The sequence below is a fragment of the Delphinapterus leucas genome, chromosome 1, assembly GCF_059928025.1.
Source record: "Delphinapterus leucas isolate spDelLeu-1000000601 "Yukka" chromosome 1, BTC_Dleu_Yukka2, whole genome shotgun sequence".
NCBI lineage: Eukaryota > Metazoa > Chordata > Mammalia > Artiodactyla > Monodontidae > Delphinapterus > Delphinapterus leucas.
The window spans coordinates 79985034-80006221 of record NC_143129.1 but is presented as its reverse complement, the minus strand read 5'-3'; the positions used below and the strand labels follow the sequence as shown (position 1 = coordinate 80006221).

General features: G+C 39.6%; 1 long non-coding RNA gene across 1 annotated transcript in view; it reads right to left on the bottom strand.

Moving 5' to 3' along the window:
- Positions 1 to 21188, bottom strand: part of LOC115802448 (uncharacterized) — a 50338-nt gene that overhangs the window by 15061 nt on the left and 14089 nt on the right. The window contains exons 4-6 of the long non-coding RNA XR_004022922.2: positions 14223 to 20439; positions 7234 to 13469; positions 248 to 6480 (exon numbers count right to left, since the gene is read on the bottom strand). This is a non-coding gene — a long non-coding RNA (uncharacterized LOC115802448). The remainder of the gene's footprint in view (positions 1 to 247; positions 6481 to 7233; positions 13470 to 14222; positions 20440 to 21188) is intronic.

Genomic DNA, 21188 nt, shown 5'->3' with positions numbered 1-21188 from the left:
AATACTTTACTCTTTCTCCCTTCATGTCAAAATTTCCTTTTAATTTCTTTTTCAATAGAGGAATTCAAACTAGGTATCAGAAATCTAGTAAATACAATATAACATTGTGCCCAGATTCCAAGTTCCCATCCACTAAGTAACATTATACCCTTGATCATAACTTTGGACCCATCAAATTTGCGGTGTCCAGCACAAACTCAACATTAGGGGGCCCGAGTACAAAGTTGAACTGAAGAATCATACTCACCAGGTTCTCCAAAGTCAATCGGAACTCGAGTAGCAGGAGGATAGCTGTCGTGCAGCAGAGGCCCTTTTTATTGGGGTTTGCTGCCCCACCCAGGGGGAAGCGGAGCTACCAAAACTGGCCTGGCTCAGTCATTTCCCAACCAAATGCAAATCCATCCATAACTGGCTTGGCAGGGACTCTGAAAACAGGAAATGTCCTGCGCCAGGATCTCCTCACTAGATTATGTTCTCATGACTCACAGAGTCCCTGCCTTAGCTCTCCGTTTCAGCGGTTTATGGCAGTGGGAGGATTTTGAAGCTTCTCTAACTTGCAGACAAACGTTCCGTTTCTTGATTGGGCAAGATGACCCTTTTCTATCTTTCACCTTCCTTGACTTCTAAAACTGCCTGCCTAGTTGCACTTGAACTGGTGGCCATTTTATTGTACATACTGGTTTGAGAAAGGCCTGGCTACCTGGTGACACCATTCTCTTTATCTCAAGCCCCTCTTATAATGCATTTCCTCTTGATCCATGGCTTCCTAAGTGAAGTGTCTCTTCTCCTCTTCTAAAATGGACAGAGGGAAGGTTGCAGATCATCTCCGATGACTTCCCACCGTGATACTTAAATACGTTTAGTAAAGTGGTGACCTCTAGGGACCCCCTTTCACTGCTTTGCTCCTTCAAATTAAGAACATCCAGCAGATGTTCATAATTCCTATGAACTTTGTAAATCTGTTTCACTTCCGGCCACAAGGAATTCACTAGGAGCGTAGCTTCACCTACCATAATTCCAATCAGCTGGCAGATCAGAACCTAGACTTACAGTACAAACCAAGCCTTTTACTCATACCTCCCAAACATGACATATCACCTGCTCTTACCTAACTTCTCCCAAAGGGCCTCTTTGGATTTCTTCAACTTTTGAAGAAAGCTCAGAGGAGTGTTTAAATATTCTGGCTTCCTGTCCCTTTGAAATTTTTGGAAAACCCTATCTAATATGCAATGCCATTCAAGTCACTAAGTTTATATGTATTTAATATTTATGAATTATTTAAATACATGTTTTGTTTCACATCAAATCTAGGGGTAAATTCCAGAGAAAGTTGATATCCCTTTATTAAAAATGCAGTCACTGAAGTTCATTGCCATTCATATACAACTTCTTAATGATTAATAATAATTTTGTTAAAATTTTAACCTACATTTTACATTTTCCATTTTGCTCACTGTGGAATATATGTCAGATAAGCCTATTTCCTGCTCTACTTTCTTCATAGAATTTGTCAGTGTGCTGAAAGGAAGGTTTGCTGGTTAATTTATGGGTCAGCTTCCCTGGCATATGGTCCCCGGTTATCTGGTCAAACATTATTCTGGGTGTTTCTGTAAGGATGCTTCTGCAAGAGAGTATTATTTAACTCAGTGGCCTGAGTAAAGGTGGTTGCCTTCTATAAGGTGGGAATTCCTCTTCCAATACACTGACCGCCTCAATAGAACAAGGCTCATCGTCACCGAGGTAAAAGACGATTACCCTGTTGGATGGGCTTCCAGCAGGCTTTCAGCTCTGCAGATTTTGAGTTTGCCAAACTTTATAATCTCTCTGTCTCTCTCAATCTCTCTCTCTCTCTCTTTCTCTCTCTCTCACACTGTCTCTCACTTTCTGTAACATATTTCTCTATGTGTATATATATATATATATTTATACATATATATTTATACATATATATTTATACATTGCAATATTTAATTTGAATATTTCATCTGGCTTATCATGTACAAGATTACGTATGGTCAGTTAAATTAAAACATTTCAAAGTTATTATAAAGTGAAGTTAAAGTAAAAAATACTACTGTTACATGACACCTCTGATGTGAAATTATGACAAATATAATGAACTTTTAGAAAATAACTGAAGTTCAGGAACCAGTGCCCTAGCATGTTCTCCAAATATCTTATTTCTACCTTTTCAGAGATTCAGCTGTCAACAGTTCTTCTACAGTTCCTCTCTTCTCTCCTGGACCTGAACACTAGTCTTTTCTCTGCTGGCCCCTTGGGCACTGAAGCTTCTCGTGATGGGCCATGGCTGGTGAAAAGCCCTGTCTGCTTTAGAAATAAAGTTGCAACTCTCACTTTATATTACTGTGGAATGTGGGAACACACATTTCTTGGGATCAGGATGTCCCTCTCACCTGACATGAACACTTCCCTAGAGTGCCGTCGTGTGCTTAAAATTCCTTTATCAGGAAAGAAATCCCTTGTATTCCATAAGTAAATATCAGATTTCAATTGTGTGAAACCAAAAATAGATATAAGATACTATTTAAGACTCACAGCATCACATATAAGTGATTGAGAGTGGGGTTGGGAGTGGAGAGAAGATCAGAGCACTAAGGTCTGAAATCTAGATGAAATATGGACTTAGGGCTCATCTGATATACTTGCTTTCTTCTGCTCTTTCCAGACATGTTTTATGGCTTTGAAGACAGTAATACGAAAAGGTTTTCACTGTTTATTCTCGGTCTTCGTTTTCAACCCTCCAGAACCCTCAACCTGCCCTATTACCTTCACTGCCCCATATATACAACATAACTGTCCAAGTTGGTACTGTGATATGTTGCCCACGCATTTAGTAATAATCCTTTCATATCTTACATAATTCTACCTGCAGTCTGAAGGAAGAACTGGCCTAGTAACGTGTCTTGGGCAATTAATCAGGAAGCTTCTTAGGAATGTCATTTTATAATGGCAAAGGAGGAAAAAGAGGAGAATGAAGAGGAGAGGAAGAGAAAGAGGAGACACTTGAGACTTGAGAAGCGTCACCAGATAAGCATGTGCCAGAAGAGCAGGACCTAACCTTTCCCTCAAGCTCAGCCACATCTTCACTACTATAAAGTATTTAAATATTATAATAAATGGCTACAAAAATGAAATTACAGTATATAATATATAATTGGGAAAACATAAAGTTGTTCAAAAATGAACACATCTAATAAACTGCCAAGAAAAATCACTGCTTATATTTTGCTCTATTTAGGGTTAGGAGTCTTCTATTTTCATAAACCCACAGACATGCATACATATCTTTCAGGTTACTGGTCTGAGATCTTTTATCTTTTGCAACATAGATGCTCCCAGCCATAAGTTGCTCTCTATGCGCTGCATTACATTTACCCCTGAAGGTCTTCTATGCTTTATTTGCCTTTTCATTCATCCCAAAGTATTTTCTATTTCTTTGTTATTTCTTCTTCGAGCCATTGTTTATTTAGGAATGTGTTTCCAAACTCATAGATGTCACAGAAACAGAGACTAGAATGGTGGTCAGCAGGGGCTGAGGGGTTCGGCAAAAGAGGAGATGTTGGGCAGTGGGTACAAGCCTGCATCATACGATGAAGAAGCTCTCGGAGTCTATGGAATATCATGGTGAGTCTAGTTAATAACACTCGGCTGTGTAGTTGAAACTTGCTCAGAAAATAGACCTTAAGCATTCTCATCACACACACACACACACACACACACACACACACACACAAATACACAGACATACACATATTTAAATGGTTAATGTTGAAGTGATTAATGTGTTAATTGACCGATGGTGATAATCACTGCACAAAGTACACATATGTCTAGTCATCCCATTATGCACCGTAAATATATCCAATTTAATTTGTTAATTATACCTCAGAAATACCAGATGGAAAAGATGAAAGAAGAACCATCCTAAGAAACAGTAACAAAGTTTGAGAATCTTTGTGTTCCTTCTCCTCCTTGCCTCTCTTAGGCTCTGATACTATTCTCTGAGAGAGCTTCCCTTAACAACTCTTCTCTGCGGGTCTTGTATCCACCTCACAGTGGATAATCCCTTCTCGTCACCTATACTGACCACATCTGATGTAGGTAGTGGGGAAAGGAGGGCTGGAAAGTCGTTACAATTCTTGCAAAAATCACTCTTTTTTGTTTTGGCACATACTTTATTTAGTTGTCAGTTCCCTCAAAAACTTATTAGACACCCGACATAATTCATTCTTCCAATCATTTCTGTGTCCCACGGACCTCACTCAGGTCCTTTTCTGGAAGTAATTTTCTGGCCTGATTAAATTTCTGCCTTGATCCCTGAACATAATTTAACTACCATGAGGCCCCCTGACACACAGGTGGATAGACTACAACTTCTGTCTCTTTTCTCTGTTGTTACAGTCAACTGAAATTGGACTTCAAGTTCAAAACCACCTCTAATCTCATATCTTACCCTTTAGCGATTACAAGTGTTGAGTTTCCTAATTCAACAAGGTTTTGAATATCTGGTCTGTATTTCTTTCTTTCCGTTTTTTTTTTTTTTCTGACCTGCCAGCCAGAAATTTTTTTCTCAACATACATTTATTGAAATACCCTGGTCAAATCAACAAGTGACCAATATTTGGTCTGCATCTCGGAATACCATGGACAACCATTACTGCAAACATTTTGCCATTGAATAAAATGTATCACCACATTTCTGGCTTCCAATATCAGACTCCTTGCCAACCACCTCCAGACTCTAAGCCAATGCCGTAATTTTAAGATTTGGTACAGAAGCGTCCCACCTCAAAGACTAATTTCTGTGTCAAGTCAAATAACACTAGCTACAGGAGAGACAACTCCCACATATCAGTGTTGATTTCTCACTCAGGTAATAGTCTGATAAGCGTTGGGCAGTAATCTGGACATCTTTTTTTTCCTGCAGTTCTGGCATCTTGGACTCCTTTACTTCTAGGACCACAAGAAGAGATATGCTTAAAGAACACATCCCTTTTCACGGCTTACTGGACCTGTAAGCCATGCACTTAGAAAACAAGCTGCATTGCAACAGTCATTTTGTAAATCTAGATAAACATTGCAAACCCCAGTGTACCTCACAAGTGGGGTCAAATCAGTCAAGAAAGTAATTCAGACGTGAAAAAATATAATAAGACACTGAGTTGTTGAGTTTTGCAGTAAGAAGAACGTGTTGTGCACATGGAGAGCAGGCAGCACTTTGCCTGGTAAGGACCCTTGAAACTTCCCTTTATTTGTACTACCCATGAATACAGAACTACTATAATTTTATGCAGAGTATCCCAATAATTTCCCAAAGCATTTAATATGTCACATGACGTTATAAATACGGTTAAGTTGGAAAAGAAAAGGAACACAGAATATGAAAGTGTAATATAGTTTAAGAATCTCCTTTTGTGCTGTACTAGGTATGTCTGAGCCTCTTTCCTGCTACAGCAAACATGGTGGTGGCGGTGATGGTGGTGACAGTGATGATGACGGAGACAATGATAATTGGCCACCTTACAAAGTGCCAATTATGTGCCCGGCATCGTGGCAACTGAATGACACACATTCATGTAAATTTTATGCCTAATCAAGTTGGCACTGTAAAGGTGATTTTCCCCACATTTTAGTAAAGGGATTGAACTTCTGAGGAGTTAACTAATTTGTTCCTCAAATCAATCAAGCAATAATTAAGGAAATCACCTGGATTTGAAATTATATACAAATAATCATCGATATAACTCAAAAGTCACATAACACTGGTTGTGAGAGCCTGAAATTTGGATCGAAGAAGGATAGAAATCAACCAAAATTATGATATGATATTGCTAAAAGCAGGTTTTCAAAGAAAGAAAATACTTTTACCGTCACAAAAAAGAAGTGTATTTTATTCAAGAAATGGAGGATAAGTAACAATTGCTCATCTGGCAGAAACCACTGCCCAGGTGACAGACACACACAGCAGACACTGAGAGAATCCTCAGAAGTCGCTCAGGAGGAGAGACACTGCTCTTCCCTCTGAGGCTCTGGGATGCTTTATCGGATACCTCCCAGAGGCAAGCAGCATAGCAGACTCAGATAGAAAACCTCTGACCGTCAGGAATCCCCATACGCACACTGCAGGCTGAGGGGTGGAAAGCTTCTTCTGTATCCATGATAGGCTTTGAAGAGAAGATGAAGGTGGAGCTGTGAAACTAGATGAGCTGATTGTCCTTATCCTTTCCACAGGCAGATAAAACCTGAAGCTGTTACTTGCCCTTGGGTGGGCACTTCTGCTGGCATTGCTGGGGAGGTGGCACAGGAGTGCATTTCTCAGTGCACTTTATAGGTGGGCAAGGGTCTGTACCCTTTTTAGGTGAGCAAGGATCAGGGCACTTAGTTGGGCACACTGGAGGTAGCTTGCACTGCTGCTTGCACTGCTGCTCTTGAGAAGACATCTTTCTGGAGTCTTAATATCTGAAAGAAAGTATATGACCATGTTCACCACAAGGAATTCCTTCAGAGAGAAGACCCAAAGCTTTGACAACTCAAATAGACAGTATCTCTCCAATCTCTAAGTATGGGTTTTAATCTCTTTAATACCTTTTAATGAATTTCTGACTTTTCTCTCGTTCTTTAGCAAATCTATTCATCAGCCCAGAGACAACCTTCTCTTTTCTCATACAACATTTCCAAAGAAACTATCTGTTTTTAAAAGAAACAAGCAGTCTTTTCTCTTTTGGTTTCTTTCTTCTTTTTTTTTAAATGAAAATGTCATCTTCAAAAAAGGCCATCACAAGTTCTAAAATCCTGGGCAAGCTCACAAGCAATTTCTATCACCATTTTTTCTCATGAGGTCCCGACAGCATTACTTATGTACAAAGCAAAGGGCAATCAGGATGAGTGTAAGGGCATTACACCTTCTAAGATTAATGCCTCTGACATCACAGCAGAGGTCCAAGAGAAAGGCACAGAAAAAGGTAAATACTTTACTCTTTCTCCCTTCATGTCAAAATTTCCTTTTAATTTCTTTTTCAATAGAGGAATTCAAACTAGGTATCAGAAATCTAGTAAATACAATATAACATTGTGCCCAGATTCCAAGTTCCCATCCACTAAGTAACATTATACCCTTGATCATAACTTTGGACCCATCAAATTTGCGGTGTCCAGCACAAACTCAACATTAGGGGGCCCGAGTACAAAGTTGAACTGAAGAATCATACTCACCAGGTTCTCCAAAGTCAATCGGAACTCGAGTAGCAGGAGGATAGCTGTCGTGCAGCAGAGGCCCTTTTTATTGGGGTTTGCTGCCCCACCCAGGGGGAAGCGGAGCTACCAAAACTGGCCTGGCTCAGTCATTTCCCAACCAAATGCAAATCCATCCATAACTGGCTTGGCAGGGACTCTGAAAACAGGAAATGTCCTGCGCCAGGATCTCCTCACTAGATTATGTTCTCATGACTCACAGAGTCCCTGCCTTAGCTCTCCGTTTCAGCGGTTTATGGCAGTGGGAGGATTTTGAAGCTTCTCTAACTTGCAGACAAACGTTCCGTTTCTTGATTGGGCAAGATGACCCTTTTCTATCTTTCACCTTCCTTGACTTCTAAAACTGCCTGCCCAGTTGCACTTGAACTGGTGGCCATTTTATTGTACATACTGGTTTGAGAAAGGCCTGGCTACCTGGTGACACCATTCTCTTTATCTCAAGCCCCTCTTATAATGCATTTCCTCTTGATCCATGGCTTGCTAAGTGAAGTGTCTCTTCTCCTCTTCTAAAATGGACAGAGGGAAGGTTGCAGATCATCTCCGATGACTTCCCACCGTGATACTTAAATACGTTTAGTAAAGTGGTGACCTCTAGGGACCCCCTTTCACTGCTTTGCTCCTTCAAATTAAGAACATCCAGCAGATGTTCATAATTCCTATGAACTTTGTAAATCTGTTTCACTTCCGGCCACAAGGAATTCACTAGGAGCGTAGCTTCACCTACCATAATTCCAATCAGCTGGCAGATCAGAACCTAGACTTACAGTACAAACCAAGCCTTTTACTCATACCTCCCAAACATGACATATCACCTGCTCTTACCTAACTTCTCCCAAAGGACCTCTTTGGATTTCTTCAACTTTTGAAGAAAGCTCAGAGGAGTGTTTAAATATTCTGGCTTCCTGTCCCTTTGAAATTTTTGGAAAACCCTATCTAATATGCAATGCCATTCAAGTCACTAAGTTTATATGTATTTAATATTTATGAATTATTTAAATACATGTTTTGTTTCACATCAAATCTAGGGGTAAATTCCAGAGAAAGTTGATATCCCTTTATTAAAAATGCAGTCACTGAAGTTCATTGCCATTCATATACAACTTCTTAATGATTAATAATAATTTTGTTATAATTTTAACCTACATTTTACATTTTCCATTTTGCTCACTGTGGAATATATGTCAGATAAGCCTATTTCCTGCTCTACTTTCTTCATAGAATTTGTCAGTGTGCTGAAAGGAAGGTTTGCTGGTTAATTTATGGGTCAGCTTCCCTGGCATATGGTCCCCGGTTATCTGGTCAAACATTATTCTGGGTGTTTCTGTAAGGATGCTTCTGCAAGAGAGTATTATTTAACTCAGTGGCCTGAGTAAAGGTGGTTGCCTTCTATAAGGTGGGAATTCCTCTTCCGATACACTGACCGCCTCAATAGAACAAGGCTCATCGTCACCGAGGTAAAAGACGATTACCCTGTTGGATGGGCTTCCAGCAGGCTTTCAGCTCTGCAGATTTTGAGTTTGCCAAACTTTATAATCTCTCTGTCTCTCTCAATCTCTCTCTCTCTCTCTTTCTCTCTCTCTCACACTGTCTCTCACTTTCTGTAACATATTTCTCTATGTGTATATATATATATATATATATACATATATATTTATACATATATATTTATACATTGCAATATTTAATTTGAATATTTCATCTGGCTTATCATGTACAAGATTACGTATGGTCAATTAAATTAAAACATTTCAAAGTTATTATAAAGTGAAGTTAAAGTAAAAAATACTACTGTTACATGACACCTCTGATGTGAAATTATGACAAATATAATGAACTTTTAGAAAATAACTGAAGTTCAGGAACCAGTGCCCTAGCATGTTCTCCAAATATCTTATTTCTACCTTTTCAGAGATTCAGCTGTCAACAGTTCTTCTACAGTTCCCCTCTTCTCTCCTGGACCTGAACACTAGTCTTTTCTCTGCTGGCCCCTTGGGCACTGAAGCTTCTCGTGATGGGCCATGGCTGGTGAAAAGCCCTGTCTGCTTTAGAAATAAAGTTGCAACTCTCACTTTATATTACTGTGGAATGTGGGAACACACATTTCTTGGGATCAGGATGTCCCTCTCACCTGACATGAACACTTCCCTAGAGTGCCGTCGTGTGCTTAAAATTCCTTTATCAGGAAAGAAATCCCTTGTATTCCATAAGTAAATATCAGATTTCAATTGTGTGAAACCAAAAATAGATATAAGATACTATTTAAGACTCACAGCATCACATATAAGTGATTGAGAGTGGGGTTGGGAGTGGAGAGAAGATCAGAGCACTAAGGTCTGAAATCTAGATGAAATATGGACTTAGGGCTCATCTGATATACTTGCTTTCTTCTGCTCTTTCCAGACATGTTTTATGGCTTTGAAGACAGTAATATGAAAAGGTTTTCGCTGTTTATTCTCGGTCTTCGTTTTCAACCCTCCAGAACCCTCAACCTGCCATATTACCTTCACTGCCCCATATATACAACATAACTGTCCAAGTTGGTACTGTGATATGTTGCCCACGCATTTAGTAATAATCCTTTCATATCTTACATAATTCTACCTGCAGTCTGAAGGAAGAACTGGCCTAGTAACGTGTCTTGGGCAATTAATCAGGAAGCTTCTTAGGAATGTCATTTTATAATGGCAAAGGAGGAAAAAGAGGAGAATGAAGAGGAGACGAAGAGAAAGAGGAGACACTTGAGACTTGAGAAGCGTCACCAGATAAGCATGTGCCAGAAGAGCAGGACCTAACCTTTCCCTCAAGCTCAGCCACATCTTCACTACTATAAAGTATTTAAATATTATAATAAATGGCTACAAAAATGAAATTACAGTATATAATATATAATTGGGAAAACATAAAGTTGTTCAAAAATGAACACATCTAATAAACTGCCAAGAAAAATCACGGCTTATATTTTGCTCTATTTAGGGTTAGGAGTCTTCTATTTTCATAAACCCACAGACATGCATACATATCTTTCAGGTTACTGGTCTGAGATCTTTTATCTTTTGCAACATAGATGCTCCCAGCCATAAGTTGCTCTCTATGCGCTGCATTACATTTACCCCTGAAGGTCTTCTATGCTTTATTTGCCTTTTCATTCATCCCAAAGTATTTTCTATTTCTTTGTTATTTCTTCTTCGAGCCATTGTTTATTTAGGAATGTGTTTCCAAACTCATAGATGTCACAGAAACAGAGACTAGAATGGTGGTCAGCAGGGGCTGAGGGGTTCGGCAAAAGAGGAGATGTTGGGCAGTGGGTACAAGCCTGCATCATACGATGAAGAAGCTCTCGGAGTCTATGGAATATCATGGTGAGTCTAGTTAATAACACTCGGCTGTGTAGTTGAAACTTGCTCAGAAAATAGACCTTAAGCATTCTCATCACACACACACACACACACACACACACACACACACACAAATACACAGACATACACATATTTAAATGGTTAATGTTGAAGTGATTAATGTGTTAATTGACCGATGGTGATAATCACTGCACAAAGTACACATATGTCTAGTCATCCCATTATGCACCGTAAATATGTCCAATTTAATTTGTTAATTATACCTCAGAAATACCAGATGGAAAAGATGAAAGAAGAACCATCCTAAGAAACAGTAACAAAGTTTGAGAATCTTTGTGTTCCTTCTCCTCCTTGCCTCTCTTAGGCTCTGATACTATTCTCTGAGAGAGCTTCCCTTAACAACTCTTCTCTGCGGGTCTTGTATCCACCTCACAGTGGATAATCCCTTCTCGTCACCTATACTGACCACATCTGATGTAGGTAGTGGGGAAAGGAGGGCTGGAAAGTCGTTACAATTCTTGCAAAAATCACTCTTTTTTGTTTTGGCACATACTTTATTTAGTTGTCAGTTCCCTCAAAAACTTATTAGACACCCGACATAATTCATTCTTCCAATCATTTCTGTGTCCCACGGACCTCACTCAGGTCCTTTTCTGGAAGTAATTTTCTGGCCTGATTAAATTTCTGCCTTGATCCCTGAACATAATTTAACTACCATGAGGCCCCCTGACACACAGGTGGATAGACTACAACTTCTGTCTCTTTTCTCTGTTGTTACAGTCAACTGAAATTGGACTTCAAGTTCAAAACCACCTCAAATCTCATATCTTACCCTTTAGCGATTACAAGTGTTGAGTTTCCTAATTCAACAAGGTTTTGAATATCTGGTCTGTATTTCTTTCTTTCCGTTTTTTTTTTTTTTTTTCTGACCTGCCAGCCAGAAATTTTTTTCTCAACATACATTTATTGAAATACCCTGGTCAAATCAACAAGTGACCAATATTTGGTCTGCATCTCGGAATACCATGGACAACCATTACTGCAAACATTTTGCCATTGAATAAAATGTATCACCACATTTCTGGCTTCCAATATCAGACTCCTTGCCAACCACCTCCAGACTCTAAGCCAATGCCGTAATTTTAAGATTTGGTACAGAAGCGTCCCACCTCAAAGACTAATTTCTGTGTCAAGTCAAATAACACTAGCTACAGGAGAGACAACTCCCACATATCAGTGTTGATTTCTCACTCAGGTAATAGTCTGATAAGCGTTGGGCAGTAATCTGGACATCTTTTTTTTCCTGCAGTTCTGGCATCTTGGACTCCTTTACTTCTAGGACCACAAGAAGAGATATGCTTAAAGAACACATCCCTTTTCACGGCTTACTGGACCTGTAAGCCATGCACTTAGAAAACAAGCTGCATAGCAACAGTCATTTTGTAAATCTAGATAAACATTGCAAACCCCAGTGTACCTCACAAGTGGGGTCAAATCAGTCAAGAAAGTAATTCAGACGTGAAAAAATATAATAAGACACTGAGTTGTTGAGTTTTGCAGTAAGAAGAATGTGTTGTGCACATGGAGAGCAGGCAGCACTTTGCCTGGTAAGGACCCTTGAAACTTCCCTTTATTTGTGCTACCCATGAATACAGAACTACTATAATTTTATGCAGAGTATCCCAATAATTTCCCAAAGCATTTAATATGTCACATGACGTTATAAATACGGTTAAGTTGGAAAAGAAAAGGAACACAGAATATGAAAGTGTAATATAGTTTAAGAATCTCCTTTTGTGCTGTACTAGGTATGTCTGAGCCTCTTTCCTGCTACAGCAAACATGGTGGTGGCGGTGATGGTGGTGACAGTGATGATGACGGAGACAATGATAATTGGCCACCTTACAAAGTGCCAATTATGTGCCCGGCATCGTGGCAACTGAATGACACACATTCATGTAAATTTTATGCCTAATCAAGTTGGCACTGTAAAGGTGATTTTCCCCACATTTTAGTAAAGGGATTGAACTTCTGAGGAGTTAACTAATTTGTTCCTCAAATCAATCAAGCAATAATTAAGGAAATCACCTGGATTTGAAATTATATACAAATAATCATCGATATAACTCAAAAGTCACATAACACTGGTTGTGAGAGCCTGAAATTTGGATCGAAGAAGGATAGAAATCAACCAAAATTATGATATGATATTGCTAAAAGCAGGTTTTCAAAGAAAGAAAATACTTTTACCGTCACAAAAAAGAAGTGTATTTTATTCAAGAAATGGAGGATAAGTAACAATTGCTCATCTGGCAGAAACCACTGCCCAGGTGACAGACACACACAGCAGACACTGAGAGAATCCTCAGAAGTCGCTCAGGAGGAGAGACACTGCTCTTCCCTCTGAGGCTCTGGGATGCTTTTTCGGATACCTCCCAGAGGCAAGCAGCATAGCAGACTCAGATAGGAAACCTCTGACCGTCAGGAATCCCCATACGCACACTGCAGGCTGAGGGGTGGAAAGCTTCTTCTGTATCCATGATAGGCTTTGAAGAGAAGATGAAGGTGGAGCTGTGGAACTAGATGAGCTGATTGTCCTTATCCTTTCCACAGGCAGATAAAACCTGAAGCTGTTACTTGCCCTTGGGTGGGCACTTCTGCTGGCATTGCTGGGGAGGTGGCACAGGAGTGCATTTCTCAGTGCACTTTATAGGTGGGCAAGGGTCTGTACCCTTTTTAGGTGAGCAAGGATCAGGGCACTTAGTTGGGCACACTGGAGGTAGCTTGCACTGCTGCTTGCACTGCTGCTCTTGAGAAGACATCTTTCTGGAGTCTTAATATCTGAAAGAAAGTATATGACCATGTTCACCACAAGGAATTCCTTCAGAGAGAAGACCCAAAGCTTTGACAACTCAAATAGACAGTATCTCTCCAATCTCTAAGTATGGGTTTTAATCTCTTTAATACCTTTTAATGAATTTCTGACTTTTCTCTCGTTCTTTAGCAAATCTATTCATCAGCCCAGAGACAACCTTCTCTTTTCTCATACAACATTTCCAAAGAAACTATCTGTTTTTAAAAGAAACAAGCAGTCTTTTCTCTTTTGGTTTCTTTCTTCTTTTTTTTTAAATGAAAATGTCATCTTCAAAAAAGGCCATCACAAGTTCTAAAATCCTGGGCAAGCTCACAAGCAATTTCTATCACCATTTTTTCTCATGAGGTCCCGACAGCATTACTTATGTACAAAGCAAAGGGCAATCAGGATGAGTGTAAGGGCATTACACCTTCTAAGATTAATGCCTCTGACATCACAGCAGAGGTCCAAGAGAAAGGCACAGAAAAAGGTAAATACTTTACTCTTTCTCCCTTCATGTCAAAATTTCCTTTTAATTTCTTTTTCAATAGAGGAATTCAAACTAGGTATCAGAAATCTAGTAAATACAATATAACATTGTGCCCAGATTCCAAGTTCCCATCCACTAAGTAACATTATACCCTTGATCATAACTTTGGACCCATCAAATTTGCGGTGTCCAGCACAAACTCAACATTCGGGGGCCCGAGTACAAAGTTGAACTGAAGAATCATACTCACCAGGTTCTCCAAAGTCAATCGGAACTCGAGTAGCAGGAGGATAGCTGTCGTGCAGCAGAGGCCCTTTTTATTGGGGTTTGCTGCCCCACCCAGGGGGAAGCGGAGCTACCAAAACTGGCCTGGCTCAGTCATTTCCCAACCAAATGCAAATCCATCCATAACTGGCTTGGCAGGGACTCTGAAAACAGGAAATGTCCTGCGCCAGGATCTCCTCACTAGATTATGTTCTCATGACTCACAGAGTCCCTGCCTTAGCTCTCCGTTTCAGCGGTTTATGGCAGTGGGAGGATTTTGAAGCTTCTCTAACTTGCAGACAAACGTTCCGTTTCTTGATTGGGCAAGATGACCCTTTTCTATCTTTCACCTTCCTTGACTTCTAAAACTGCCTGCCTAGTTGCACTTGAACTGGTGGCCATTTTATTGTACATACTGGTTTGAGAAAGGCCTGGCTACCTGGTGACACCATTCTCTTTATCTCAAGCCCCTCTTATAATGCATTTCCTCTTGATCCATGGCTTGCTAAGTGAAGTGTCTCTTCTCCTCTTCTAAAATGGACAGAGGGAAGGTTGCAGATCATCTCCGATGACTTCCCACCGTGATACTTAAATACGTTTAGTAAAGTGGTGACCTCTAGGGACCCCCTTTCACTGCTTTGCTCCTTCAAATTAAGAACATCCAGCAGATGTTCATAATTCCTATGAACTTTGTAAATCTGTTTCACTTCCGGCCACAAGGAATTCACTAGGAGCGTAGCTTCACCTACCATAATTCCAATCAGCTGGCAGATCAGAACCTAGACTTACAGTACAAACCAAGCCTTTTACTCATACCTCCCAAACATGACATATCACCTGCTCTTACCTAACTTCTCCCAAAGGACCTCTTTGGATTTCTTCAACTTTTGAAGAAAGCTCAGAGGAGTGTTTAAATATTCTGGCTTCCTGTCCCTTTGAAATTTTTGGAAAACCCTATCTAATATGCAATGCCATTCAAGTCACTAAGTTTATATGTATTTAATATTTATGAATTATTTAAATACATGTTTTGTTTCACATCAAATCTAGGGGTAAATTCCAGAGAAAGTTGATATCCCTTTATTAAAAATGCAGTCACTGAAGTTCATTGCCATTCATATACAACTTCTTAATGATTAATAATAATTTTGTTAAAATTTTAACCTACATTTTACATTTTCCATTTTGCTCACTGTGGAATATATGTCAGATAAGCCTATTTCCTGCTCTACTTTCTTCATAGAATTTGTCAGTGTGCTGAAAGGAAGGTTTGCTGGTTAATTTATGGGTCAGCTTCCCTGGCATATGGTCCCCGGTTATCTGGTCAAACATTATTCTGGGTGTTTCTGTAAGGATGCTTCTGCAAGAGAGTATTATTTAACTCAGTGGCCTGAGTAAAGGTGGTTGCCTTCTATAAGGTGGGAATTCCTCTTCCGATACACTGACCGCCTCAATAGAACAAGGCTCATCGTCACCGAGGTAAAAGACGATTACCCTGTTGGATGGGCTTCCAGCAGGCTTTCAGCTCTGCAGATTTTGAGTTTGCCAAACTTTATAATCTCTCTGTCTCTCTCAATCTCTCTCTCTCTCTCTTTCTCTCTCTCTCACACTGTCTCTCACTTTCTGTAACATATTTCTCTATGTGTATATATATATATATATATACATATATATTTATACATTGCAATATTTAATTTGAATATTTCATCTGGCTTATCATGTACAAGATTACGTATGGTCAATTAAATTAAAACATTTCAAAGTTATTATATAGTGAAGTTAAAGTAAAAAATACTACTGTTACATGACACCTCTGATGTGAAATTATGACAAATATAATGAACTTTTAGAAAATAACTGAAGTTCAGGAACCAGTGCCCTAGCATGTTCTCCAAATATCTTATTTCTACCTTTTCAGAGATTCAGCTGTCAACAGTTCTTCTACAGTTCCTCTCTTCTCTCCTGGACCTGAACACTAGTCTTTTCTCTGCTGGCCCCTTGGGCACTGAAGCTTCTCGTGATGGGCCATGGCTGGTGAAAAGCCCTGTCTGCTTTAGAAATAAAGTTGCAACTCTCACTTTATATTACTGTGGAATGTGGGAACACACATTTCTTGGGATCAGGATGTCCCTCTCACCTGACATGAACACTTCCCTAGAGTGCCGTCGTGTGCTTAAAATTCCTTTATCAGGAAAGAAATCCCTTGTATTCCATAAGTAAATATCAGATTTCAATTGTGTGAAACCAAAAATAGATATAAGATACTATTTAAGACTCACAGCATCACATATAAGTGATTGAGAGTGGGGTTGGGAGTGGAGAGAAGATCAGAGCACTAAGGTCTGAAATCTAGATGAAATATGGACTTAGGGCTCATCTGATATACTTGCTTTCTTCTGCTCTTTCCAGACATGTTTTATGGCTTTGAAGACAGTAATACGAAAAGGTTTTCGCTGTTTATTCTCGGTCTTCGTTTTCAACCCTCCAGAACCCTCAACCTGCCCTATTACCTTCACTGCCCCATATATACAACATAACTGTCCAAGTTGGTACTGTGATATGTTGCCCACGCATTTAGTAATAATCCTTTCATATCTTACATAATTCTACCTGCAGTCTGAAGGAAGAACTGGCCTAGTAACGTGTCTTGGGCAATTAATCAGGAAGCTTCTTAGGAATGTCATTTTATAATGGCAAAGGAGGAAAAAGAGGAGAATGAAGAGGAGACGAAGAGAAAGAGGAGACACTTGAGACTTGAGAAGCGTCACCAGATAAGCATGTGCCAGAAGAGCAGGACCTAACCTTTCCCTCAAGCTCAGCCACATCTTCACTACTATAAAGTATTTAAATATTATAATAAATGGCTACAAAAATGAAATTACAGTATATAATATATAATTGGGAAAACATAAAGTTGTTCAAAAATGAACACATCTAATAAACTGCCAAGAAAAATCACGGCTTATATTTTGCTCTATTTACGGTTAGGAGTCTTCTATTTTCATAAACCCACAGACATGCATACATATCTTTCAGGTTACTGGTCTGAGATCTTTTATCTTTTGCAACATAGATGCTCCCAGCCATAAGTTGCTCTCTATGCGCTGCATTACATTTACCCCTGAAGGTCTTCTATGCTTTATTTGCCTTTTCATTCATCCCAAAGTATTTTCTATTTCTTTGTTATTTCTTCTTCGAGCCATTGTTTATTTAGGAATGTGTTTCCAAACTCATAGATGTCACAGAAACAGAGACTAGAATGGTGGTCAGCAGGGGCTGAGGGGTTCGGCAAAAGAGGAGATGTTGGGCAGTGGGTACAAGCCTGCATCATACGATGAAGAAGCTCTCGGAGTCTATGGAATATCATGGTGAGTCTAGTTAATAACACTCGGCTGTGTAGTTGAAACTTGCTCAGAAAATAGACCTTAAGCATTCTCATCACACACACACACACACACACACACACACACACACACAAATACACAGACATACACATATTTAAATGGTTAATGTTGAAGTGATTAATGTGTTAATTGACCGATGGTGATAATCACTGCACAAAGTACACATATGTCTAGTCATCCCATTATGCACCGTAAATATATCCAATTTAATTTGTTAATTATACCTCAGAAATACCAGATGGAAAAGATGAAAGAAGAACCATCCTAAGAAACAGTAACAAAGTTTGAGAATCTTTGTGTTCCTTCTCCTCCTTGCCTCTCTTAGGCTCTGATACTATTCTCTGAGAGAGCTTCCCTTAACAACTCTTCTCTGCGGGCCTTGTATCCACCTCACAGTGGATAATCCCTTCTCGTCACCTATACTGACCACATCTGATGTAGGTAGTGGGGAAAGGAGGGCTGGAAAGTCGTTACAATTCTTGCAAAAATCACTCTTTTTTGTTTTGGCACATACTTTATTTAGTTGTCAGTTCCCTCAAAAACTTATTAGACACCCGACATAATTCATTCTTCCAATCATTTCTGTGTCCCACGGACCTCACTCAGGTCCTTTTCTGGAAGTAATTTTCTGGCCTGATTAAATTTCTGCCTTGATCCCTGAACATAATTTAACTACCATGAGGCCCCCTGACACACAGGTGGATAGACTACAACTTCTGTCTCTTTTCTCTGTTGTTACAGTCAACTGAAATTGGACTTCAAGTTCAAAACCACCTCTAATCTCATATCTTACCCTTTAGCGATTACAAGTGTTGAGTTTCCTAATTCAACAAGGTTTTGAATATCTGGTCTGTATTTCTTTCTTTCCGTTTTTTTTTTTTTTCTGACCTGCCAGCCAGAAATTTTTTTCTCAACATACATTTATTGAAATACCCTGGTCAAATCAACAAGTGACCAATATTTGGTCTGCATCTCGGAATACCATGGACAACCATTACTGCAAACATTTTGCCATTGAATAAAATGTATCACCACATTTCTGGCTTCCAATATCAGACTCCTTGCCAACCACCTCCAGACTCTAAGCCAATGCCGTAATTTTAAGATTTGGTACAGAAGCGTCCCACCTCAAAGACTAATTTCTGTGTCAAGTCAAATAACACTAGCTACAGGAGAGACAACTCCCACATATCAGTGTTGATTTCTCACTCAGGTAATAGTCTGATAAGCGTTGGGCAGTAATCTGGACATCTTTTTTTTCCTGCAGTTCTGGCATCTTGGACTCCTTTACTTCTAGGACCACAAGAAGAGATATGCTTAAAGAACACATCCCTTTTCACGGCTTACTGGACCTGTAAGCCATGCACTTAGAAAACAAGCTGCATAGCAACAGTCATTTTGTAAATCTAGATAAACATTGCAAACCCCAGTGTACCTCACAAGTGGGGTCAAATCAGTCAAGAAAGTAATTCAGACGTGAAAAAATATAATAAGACACTGAGCTGTTGAGTTTTGCAGTAAGAAGAACGTGTTGTGCACATGGAGAGCAGGCAGCACTTTGCCTGGTAAGGACCCTTGAAACTTCCCTTTATTTGTACTACCCATGAATACAGAACTACTATAATTTTATGCAGAGTATCCCAATAATTTCCCAAAGCATTTAATATGTCACATGACGTTATAAATACGGTTAAGTTGGAAAAGAAAAGGAACACAGAATATGAAAGTGTAATATAGTTTAAGAATCTCCTTTTGTGCTGTACTAGGTATGTCTGAGCCTCTTTCCTGCTACAGCAAACATGGTGGTGGCGGTGATGGTGGTGACAGTGATGATGACAGAGACAATGATAATTGGCCACCTTACAAAGTGCCAATTATGTGCCCGGCATCGTGGCAACTGAATGACACACATTCATGTAAATTTTATGCCTAATCAAGTTGGCACTGTAAAGGTGATTTTCCCCACATTTTAGTAAAGGGATTGAACTTCTGAGGAGTTAACTAATTTGTTCCTCAAATCAATCAAGCAATAATTAAGGAAATCACCTGGATTTGAAATTATATACAAATAATCATCGATATAACTCAAAAGTCACATAACACTGGTTGTGAGAGCCTGAAATTTGGATCGAAGAAGGATAGAAATCAACCAAAATTATGATATGATATTGCTAAAAGCAGGTTTTCAAAGAAAGAAAATACTTTTACCGTCACAAAAAAGAAGTGTATTTTATTCAAGAAATGGAGGATAAGTAACAATTGCTCATCTGGCAGAAACCACTGCCCAGGTGACAGACACACACAGCAGACACTGAGAGAATCCTCAGAAGCCGCTCAGGAGGAGAGACACTGCTCTTCCCTCTGAGGCTCTGGGATGCTTTTTCGGATACCTCCCAGAGGCAAGCAGCATAGCAGACTCAGATAGGAAACCTCTGACCGTCAGGAATCCCCATACGCACACTGCAGGCTGAGGGGTGGAAAGCTTCTTCTGTATCCATGATAGGCTTTGAAGAGAAGATGAAGGTGGAGCTGTGGAACTAGATGAGCTGATTGTCCTTATCCTTTCCACAGGCAGATAAAACCTGAAGCTGTTACTTGCCCTTGGGTGGGCACTTCTGCTGGCATTGCTGGGGAGGTGGCACAGGAGTGCATTTCTCAGTGCACTTTATAGGTGGGCAAGGGTCTGTACCCTTTTTAGGTGAGCAAGGATCAGGGCACTTAGTTGGGCACACTGGAGGTAGCTTGCACTGCTGCTTGCACTGCTGCTCTTGAGAAGACATCTTTCTGGAGTCTTAATATCTGAAAGAAAGTATATGACCATGTTCACCACAAGGAATTCCTTCAGAGAGAAGACCCAAAGCTTTGACAACTCAAATAGACAGTATCTCTCCAATCTCTAAGTATGGGTTTTAATCTCTTTAATACCTTTTAATGAATTTCTGACTTTTCTCTCGTTCTTTAGCAAATCTATTCATCAGCCCAGAGACAACCTTCTCTTTTCTCATACAACATTTCCAAAGAAACTATCTGTTTTTAAAAGAAACAAGCAGTCTTTTCTCTTTTGGTTTCTTTCTTCTTTTTTTTTAAATGAAAATGTCATCTTCAAAAAAGGCCATCACAAGTTCTAAAATCCTGGGCAAGCTCACAAGCAATTTCTATCACCATTTTTTCTCATGAGGTCCCGACAGCATTACTTATGTACAAAGCCAAGGGTAATCAGGATGAGTGTAAGGGCATCACAGCTTCTAAGATTAATGCCTCTGACATCACAGCAGAGGTCCAAGAGAAAGGCACAGAAAAAGGTAAATACTTTACTCTTTCTCCCTTCATGTCAAAATTTCCTTTTAATTTCTTTTTCAATAGAGGAATTCAAACTAGGTATCAGAAATCTAGTAAATACAATATAACATTGTGCCCAGATTCCAAGTTCCCATCCACTAAGTAACATTATACCCTTGATCATAACTTTGGACCCATCAAATTTGCGGTGTCCAGCACAAACTCATCATTCGGGGGCCCGAGTACAAAGTTGAACTGAAGAATCATAC